Source organism: Sipha flava, unplaced genomic scaffold, assembly GCF_003268045.1.
Source record: "Sipha flava isolate LNK unplaced genomic scaffold, YSA_version1 518_pilon_pilon, whole genome shotgun sequence".
In the NCBI taxonomy this organism is placed as follows: Eukaryota; Metazoa; Arthropoda; class Insecta; order Hemiptera; family Aphididae; genus Sipha; species Sipha flava.
The window spans coordinates 143,974-154,157 of NW_020273467.1; the positions used below are offsets into that span (position 1 = coordinate 143,974).

General features: G+C 31.1%; 1 long non-coding RNA gene across 1 annotated transcript; it reads left to right on the forward strand.

The window, feature by feature from the left end:
* Nucleotides 1–359: 359 nt before the first annotated feature.
* Nucleotides 360–3,012, forward strand: LOC112690693. Its single transcript, XR_003149240.1, has 3 exons — nucleotides 360–852; nucleotides 921–1,174; nucleotides 1,644–3,012. It is a non-coding gene; the product is annotated as an uncharacterized LOC112690693 (long non-coding RNA).
* The last annotated feature ends 7,172 nt before the right edge of the window (nucleotides 3,013–10,184 follow it).

Here is a 10,184-nt window from a genome sequence, read left to right on the forward strand (position 1 = left end):
TGTCTCACTATCTTTGTCGGCGCGTAAGCGCGATGAAACAGAAATGTATTCCACCGTAATAGTAATAACCACAACAACAATAATAATAATAATAATAATAATAATAATAGAAATAATATTAATATGAACGTTGAATGGAGTGCTACTTCTACTACTAATAAGTTGGCTTAAAATAGATGAAAAAAAAAAGAAAAAAAAATCATGAGTAGTATAACATCGAAGCTATTGTTTCACCGCGCGGACGACCAACAATAGTAATTGGCCGACGGTTCTCTACGTATCCTGCGCGCGCAGTATCCTTACAGCTGGCACCGCCGACGCCGCCGCCGATGGACGTATTATCATTATATTTATTATTATGATTATTATAACGGCGGCCCGCAGTAAAATACATATTATTATTATTATTATTAGTACTGTTTTTATTGTGACCGTGCGCACAGATCGTTACCACTCCGGATCGATGGTGGCGGCGGCATAGGGATAAGCGTGAGATAAACAACATGTGACATTATTGTGCACATTACATTCTCGACTGTTGTACGTGCACCGCACGCGGTTAAAACAATGTAACGCGTTGCCCACCATTCGATTTCGTAACAGCCACAGCAGTACATTACGTAGTGCTCGTTATGTTATTGTTTTCTCGAGGATTGCGATGCATATCATCATCGTATCGAGACCACCGACGCTGCCGTTCGCCTGAAATCGTTGTCGTTGGACGTCGAACCGACCGCGACCAGAGGTGGCGACGTGCACCTCCTACCAGGACACATGCACTACCGAAGGAAATACGTACGGTGCACGTTTTTTTCCGCTCAACGCTGCGCGTTCTCAGGCACCCTTGGGACGGTACACAAGTTAACAATCAACTAAACTGTTTATACGAAAATGTTCAAGCATTTTGTGAAATGTTTCAGACGTATCTCGGATGTCTCATTAACGGAGTTGTAAAAGTAAATCTAGGGGAGCGCGAACAACTCGTCTTGTCACGGTGGGCGGGTAGTTTAATCTGAACTGGCCCGTTGAGATGTTAATGTTCGTTTCCTCAGGCCGAAAAACCAACGTAGATATGCACACATGTGCACGGGGACTCGCAACAGGATAGTACAGGGTGTTCCAGGAAAATGAAAAGTTCGAAATAAGTAATGACCGTCGTAGGAGAAGAAAAAATGTACATGCAAAGTTTTACTATAGAAAACAGAATTTACGTATTATAAACGAGTCCAAAGGTTAAAAATATCGTTCTTAGAACTGATATCTCCGTAAGTGTTTACTTTCCTGAAGTCGAACGTTCACAATGTGCACGGCTCTTCCCGACGGGGCTCCAAAATTCGAATTATACAGGAACTGTAGCCATCAGACCACCAATAGCGGTAACCGGTTCAGTGAAAAGGTAATGGAAAATAGAATTGACGTCCTTAGTTTTGTTGACAGCTTGTTAATGTCTGGCGAGGCACGTTTCCATTTCAGGAATGTATACGTACAAATTAACACCGCATCCGACGGTAGTTAATTTTGAGACATGATATTTTTAACTTTTGGGCTCTATTATGTGAATTCTATTTTCAATTAAAAAATGATTAAAATACATTTTTCGTTTTAGCTCTGTGAGAGTAATTTAAATTTTATCATTTTTCTAGAAGATCCTGTATAATGATAATATGCGTGTGTTCCGAAGAAATCGCAATATAGATCACGTCACAAGAATGATCGAAGGAAAAGTTATTCTGTCGACCATAGTGAATTGTGTAAAATTCAAGAATAGGAAATTTTGAATCTCGCTCGACAATTCCTAAAGTCGTATAGCGAGTATACGGCTGGTATGCAGCAGTCGGCAACCTTTTCGTAGGAAAAAAAACCATTTATCTAAAAAGTTACACAACCATGATGTTCAGCTAACCAAATTGGACTAAATTATTTTATTCTTCGTTTACCCTCTCCCCCACCAACCACAAATCAAATTTATTCAAAGTTCCTGTAAGTTTAGTGAACAAATTGAAAGTAAGCCAAGCAATTTTACTAAGGTTTGTTATAGATTAAGGATGTATTAAAAAAAAAAAAAAAAAAAATGTTAATTTTATACATATAGAAGAAAACATTTACGTTCAGGCCTATTCTAATGAGCCACGGCTTGTCACTATGTTTTGGATAACGTCAGTTGATAATTGGCACCCAGGCGAATCCTGCTTAACGATACGCAGGTCCTGCACACCAAAGTCGATCCAATTATCTTATATCGCGTATAATAATAACAATAATGAGTCTCATCACACAGTCCTGAACTGGAACCGTTAATCCGTCTTAGTATTCGGTTTCGTATATTATTATGTACGTATTTCGTAGGGTGTTCAAACATCACTCAATCCATTGACATGGCCCAACGTCCCAAAATATTTTACAGTTGAGTTCCGCTGAATACATCGTGGTTATGTACACGAGTGTCTTTATATTGTGCTCTACATTATACGATTCGAACAAACCGAGAGATTATTTATTGATTTCACAATAATATCTCAATAAGGTTTTCATCGCGGATACCATCTCTCAAGTATATACAGGGTCGAAACCCTCATTAGTATCTCGTTAAAGCATGGAAGCTGTACGTGAAAGATGTTGCCGTATTTCTCTGCGACGGAACGCAATAACAATTTATCACACGGAACAGTGGAAGGAACAGCAACAAATTTATATCAGAGATTTGTGAAGCTTAATAATATGTAACTGATAATAGCACCGAAATAATATATGTATGAGTTACTTGAGGGTGTATGATATTGTTAAAGTTATCAATTTCATTTGTGTTTGAATGTAGTAGTCAGTAACAGTCGACAGTGTATATTTTACATTGTGTTGACGAACATTACACAGATGTTCACATGTGACACAAGGTACGGAAAAACTTCAATCATATGCTCCAAGTTCTCACTGGTTCAGATATCATTACGAATTACAACGGAAATTTTAGAAAAATAAAATGTATTGCATTTTTCAGACATTAGAACTAATAATGTCACCAAAAATGTATTATTTAAGCTGTTAGAAATTAAAATCAATTGTTATATTCTTTTTTTTTCTTTTTCATTATTATTAAAAAGTTTGTTCTTATCGTGGTGGATGTGTCTCGTTTATCTCCGCACTAATGTGCGGATTGTGCCTTCACGGTGAGGAAGAGGAAAAACAAGCTACGTATTACTTAACTACCACCTCATGCTTTTATAAATTACACAAAATAAAACTACGATCCGATTTAACATTGACGTCGTCGTTTTACAATACGAAATCTTAAATTCGGTTCTACGTACGCGTAAACATATTTAAATATTATTGACAACAAAATCAAAATATTTACACTTTTTACTATGAAAAATGTTTAACATTGGTTATAACTTTACAGTGGCCTATACAAGGGGGGTGTTTGGTAGATATGACACCCCCCTTGAGCCGTATCATATATTACATTATTATAGGAATATAGGTAAATCGATAATACAATATGAAATATAAAATAATGCACAATACTAATTACATATATACAGGTTAACATTATCGCGATTGCGACAATACGTGACGAAAATTATTCGTTTACGTTTTCGTGCAACACAAAACGTTTAATAATAATAGGTATTGTAGCATCGAATACTGATATTCGAATAGTCAAATATTCGAATGATTTATGGTAAAGCTATCCGAATTCGAATATACATTACATCTCTATTACAGACATTATGTATACATAATAATTAATTAAAATAAAATTTTTAGTTTGTACGTATTATATATAATATTTAATAATTATAATTAACACCCCCCTTCAGAAAATCCTAGCTACGCCACTGTAACTTTATAAAATAACGTATTTATTAGATAATTATACTTCAATGACTACAGTTCGAAATTATTTTTTCAATTTATATCACAAAAAAGTACAAATATTACGATTATCACGTACGTGAAGTATTCTTTTCTTTCTCCGCTATTTCAGTAGATCGATAACGAAAATGGTGAATATGATTTACAACATTATGTATAAAATTCATTCTGAATCAATCCGATTACATTGGATTGTATTCCTCGATCTCGGGTTTACCATAATAATTATTTATTTATGAATGTCTGAGCGGGGTTTTTTTTACAATTCTTTCGAAATCCACCGATCAGAGTGTGCAAGGATCAACTTTATGTACGTCGATGAAGTAAAAAAAACATTTGATTCCTAGAGTCTTAGTGGCTCTCTTATTATGGAGATATAAAATTACATAAAGAAATAAAACTATTAATTATAATTTTATATTACCGTTAAAGCAATAGACGTATACTTATACTTATATAGACATTACTTCAACACTCTGATAGTTTATTTTACTAATTATTAACTTTTGGGAATCCCATCGCTTGGATTTTTTCTATAGAAGAATTAATATTCAAAGACTTTCAAATCAACTATATAATAAAGTAAAGACTATTGCTTTATAATTATAGCACTATAATATATAATGCATTACAACAAACTATAATAAATGTCAAACGGATTCACGAACCCCAAGTGTTATTCTCGAATATTTTTTTTATATAACACCCAGTCACGGAACTCAAATTAAGTTTCAATTACTTCCGAGTTCCGTGATTTCGTTAAACGAGGATTTTAGAACAACTCGATGTATCACAGCTGGTATGCAACAAGATACGAACATTGAAAAAAACTGACAAGTGCTACGAGCTTTTTACCGTGTTAAGTACGCTTTTGACTAGTCTATAATTATATAAATTATATTCTCGTAACGATTCGAGTAAGGAAGTATGTTGGCGGGGTCAACGCTTAAATCTTTTATATAGTGCTGCGAACAACCGGTTTGGTCAATGTTCAAAATACTTACTAATTTATAATATTGTTAAATATTTAATTTCCAATATAATTTCATTGAAAATCCCATATGGATTAAATAAATACGGTAATTAATTACCAAATGTCAATATTTTTTTCAATATTCAAATAAATAAAAATTGATGGATATAATAAAATCAAAAAATAAAAATTGATCACCTTATAATTTGTGTTTTTATCTATTGCAACGTCAAATTATTCTTCGGATCAATAACTAAACCGGATAACTTAGTCGCGTATATTTGTTAACAGTGCATACTTAAACATGTCAGCTTGAACAGTTAAAAAAAAAATCAATTTCACCAGCCATATAATAATATGCCTGATGTTTATGTATTTCAAACACCGCCTAATATAATATTTTTACATTGATGTTATCGATGTACAGTGTAGATAAAGTTTCTTGTTTCTGTAGGAAGATTGCGCGTATAATGTCAATTGATGTTTCGGGTTATAGGCTAATTCCTGTCACGAGTTCTTTCAAAACTCTGATTTTTTCCTGCAGGTAACACTACGCCATCAGTGGTTCATCTTCAGAGATTACAAAATTAACGATGCAATCTTCACTCTTTGATAGGACATGTTCTTAGGTAAGACCGAGTGAAAAGGTCCGTGTATCGTTAGAGTAAATAGTCTCAATACAGACAAATTGGTTAAAGTCGAATAAAAAAAATTTTACACAACGACTGTTATGATATACACTGGGTACATAATTCGATAATGAAAAATCAGGTTATATCTCACTTTTGGGGATCCTAAACTATGTCGTAGTAAAACATAAAACAATGGTTTACCAAAATCGATACGAAGAAACAGAATACTGTATAAAAATATTGATATGAATATATTAGAAGAATGAAGAATAGTGAGGCACGTGGACCCTTTTTCATTGCAAGCGCGGGGGATGTACGAACGACTGTGTAAATACGTATAATGAGCCGGAAAGATAAAACGGTCGAGCATTTTTTTTTCTGTCGATAAAAATGCATAAATTCAAATGAACATACTATATTGAAATAAAGAGCAGTTAGAGTGTAAGCAGTTTCATAATATTCTCATGTTACTTCCATGATATACGTACATTTTACAACGTCTGTCTAAGCACGTTTGCAGGTCCTCCTATATTATGCTCTTTCCCGGACAACATATACAGTACGTGTCTGACGCGTTACTAAAAATAGGAATATTTTATAAGATGTATGTAAATCACAAATGTCATTGTTAACAAAAACTTTGATAAGTCACACCGTACGACATAATAAATGTACGCTTTTAATACACGGACTTAGTTAATTTGGTCGCGGTGAATTGATCACGAGTGAATTTGATCGCTAATAAAAAATTACAGTTGCGTTTTATTAATTATTATTAGAAAATATTTGAATAACTTTTATTTTACTTAATGAAAAATCTTTTTATCTTTATATATATATATTTAGTTAAGTCCGTTCACAAGCCGATATTGTAATTATTATTTTATAAATAATCATTACTGTTAAAATATGTACTAGTTATGAACATTGCCATATGCTATTTACCATAAATATCACGAATTAGTATAACATGTAATATGATGTATCAGATTAATGTTAATAATTATATTACCTGGAAAATACCGTAATATTAGTCATTACGCATAATTTATAGTGAACTCAATTTTTTTTTTTTTTTGTCACCAAATCTTTTTATTTTTCTGTAGATTTTTTAGATACGCTTTGTGCAACTTCAGTACCATATAGGCGAAATTACGGTTCAAGCAAACTAGGTCATGACCTAATCCAACTGTCATGCCAGAGTTACAACCTACACAAAAAGCACAAGAAAGTTCTAATGCCGTTCAAAACGAAAATATAAATGTAAAAATATGAATTTAGATTAATACAATATTATCGTTGGAAGTTTTGATGATATTGCATTATGATGAAAATTGTTTCAAAGAATCTTTTATGTATAATGTACTCAATTTGTTTATTGTTAATAGGAGGAACGAAAAAATGAAGTTGTGAGTGATTAAAATTTAAAATTTATACTACGGTTTTTACTTACATGTCGAGTTGGCATAACCAATACAAATTATAGTTGTTGACTCTTATCACTATGACCTCTGAATTCTGTTTATTATACTAATGACGATATTGATGATTGAATAGGTATAGGTTGGTTTCATGGAATTTCGATGGCAGGTCGAAGTCATGTTTCACGCTTATAGATGCGATGACCGGTAAAGGCAAAGATATAAGTCGATCAGGATAGGTCTTACGACCTCGGAGAAACGATCATACGGTGTTTTATTGATAGCATTTATTAATTACACACTCTACCGGAGGCGTACTCAGTAAATTATGTTATGGGCCACACAAAAGGTTTTTTCTTTTATTGTTATAGACCTCAAAGACTTAAAAATGTTAATGCTGATAAGACATCAATTTATTTGAGAACAGACAAATCTGTCTATATCCTATGGGCTCGTGAAAAAAAAATACAAAATTACAAAAATCACAAAAAAAACTATTTTAAACTGTAACGTATTAATAAGACTACATATAAACAAATAATTTTAAATTTTAGAAAAATATTCTTAAGTAAATAGCAATATTAAAATGTAAAATAAATAATGAATGTTTAATTGACCTATCGATTCCACCAGTATTGACTGCGCCAATTACCAATTTTTATCTCAACTTACTACTGTCAACCCGTTTCCTTCTAATTAAAAAATATATTTACATATGACTTAAATAACTAATGTTTTTTAGAAATAATAACTCTTGGCTTAATATTTATATTTACTTCAAAATTATAGTAATTATAATATGAAACAATATACCTGATAAATAATTATTATTATTTAATTTATGCAATATATTTTCAAAAGTTGTACAATATTATTTTTTATAATGTAATGATGCCAAACTAAAAAAATGTGAATGATTAATATGTCAGTAAAATTAAACTATTACAATTATTACTCAAGAAACCAGGGAATAAATAAATTATTACTCAAGATTATTTATTCTCTGGTTTGGTGACGAAATCGATAGGTTGTTTTTTTTGACTATCCGTACTGACGGAATCGATATATCGTATCCCCTAACATAAAAATGTCTGGCGGAATCGATGAAATCCCGTTTAATTGTGTGCAATACATTAGGTATATTTTATTTCTCATCCCACTATTTAAACAGGTTTTTGTTTAAAATGAATAACCCATATCACCCGGCTATACAAAAGTCATCATACAAAAAAAAAAAATTTTAATATTTTTATTCAACTTTTTTTTGGCCTACCAAAAGGGCCCCTAAGCTCCGGGTGCTCATAGGTCTCTTCATAGCCTAAGATGGCCCTGAAAATACACATTATTAAATAAGCTATTAGAATTTAATAGATGAAAATAAACATCGTCATCGATTCAAAAAATTGTATATTACCTGTGGGAGGAGGAGGCCATTTGTAATATAATATTCGATTATAATGACAACTTGAGTATAGTGGTACAATAAATATTAAAAACATTATAATCTCGTATCAATTACGGTATCATATAATTCAAGTCATAAATAATATTTGGAATCTATCACTAAAATTGTATAAAAATAAAACTAGTTTTATTAACAAATGTTAAGAATTGGAGTACGTGAGATAATATCGTAGCTTTGAGATCTGGCATTGAAATGTACCACAATTATGTAATGACAAAATACTTGATGAATAAGTGTTGGGATCAAAAAAACGGTACATAGTTACCGTAGTTTTGTAGTTTTCTGTAATTTCGACAATATAAAATGTTTTGGGTTTTAGGTTTTAAATTTACTCAGCTTTTAAAATTTAACAAAACTATTTATATAATTGTGTATTTTTCCCCTTAAATTCTACGTAATATTTTATATTTCATTCAAAAGTATTACCGAGAAATAAAATACTGAATGTAATTAAATGTAAACATATGAAAACTGATTTAAACCGAATATAATGTTTATATCGTTTATTGTGTTAATGAAGTAAGTCTACAAAGAACTGAACAGTACTCATAGACGGTTCAATATCTCCGTACATTTAATGTTATCATCACATGACATTACACGTATTAATAATTCGTTAAACATATAATACAATACGTATTCATATTAATATTGTATTACATCGAAAAATAATCAAATATAACTCATTAGTAACTGCCGGTGTTATATCGACCTTTAAATCTTTTAACAATAATTTATTCGAAGATTTGTATCAATATGTTGTAATCACTTTTCATTAAAAAAAAAAAAGGCATAATATTCGTAACGATTAATTTGTTCGAGCTTAACTTTACATCATTAGGTATAGCAGTTAATAATATAATAATTGGAGTTTAAATGATAAGTATGCTTTAGTAACAAATTAATTATCATAACAGTTATAAATTTAAATATAAACTACAAATAAAATATCAAATAAAACGTACCATGATGTTTATGTAAAGAAATAAAAGATAGGTACTTAATAAATTAGTGTTGAAGTGATTGAAACATTAAAGTAAATGGTTATGACAAAATCAGCTACACAATATGATTGGATCAGCTTGAATGAATCGTAATACATTGATATAACCGCTTAATTTATATAATATAATTATATGTTTACTTGATAGAAATCTAAACAAAAGAGTTTTTATTTTTCTTCAATTCACTTTAAGTGTACTAGTATTGTTTTCGTGGTTATCGACGAAAAACATTAGTAGAAAATGTATTAAACTACCTAACTTTTTAGTAATTAACATTCAGCTCTGTTTACGATTAATATAGGAACCGAATGACTTTTTTCTTGTACGTTTGTCTACAATTAGAGTTTGTAGACACGTTAAAATGCACACACATACACGTATTCCATACGACCCAATATCTATGACGGTGCGTACAATTAATGCACAAATATAATTTCAAATTCAGCAGATTGTTTGCTTCGATCAAATACTAAACTCCTTTTGTGTAAAAATGTAATACATATTCCTAGAATAAACACATTTAATTTCCTGTTTGTTCTCGGTTCTTGTTTTCAGATTAACTTGGCTGATAACCTTTGAACGAGTATTCTCTTAATGTCATTCAGTAATAATTATTCAATATGAATGAAAATGAAGTAGAACAATTTAAAAAGGAAAAAAATATTCTTTTCTCCTTTACAATGGATCATCACATTATAAAGCAGATATGATTGTTCACCAGCAACTGGTTATAAGAATACTTGAATACAAATAATATTTTTCAACAAGAATATCAATTGATATATATTTTTTTTTTAAATTATCATTCGAGTATTG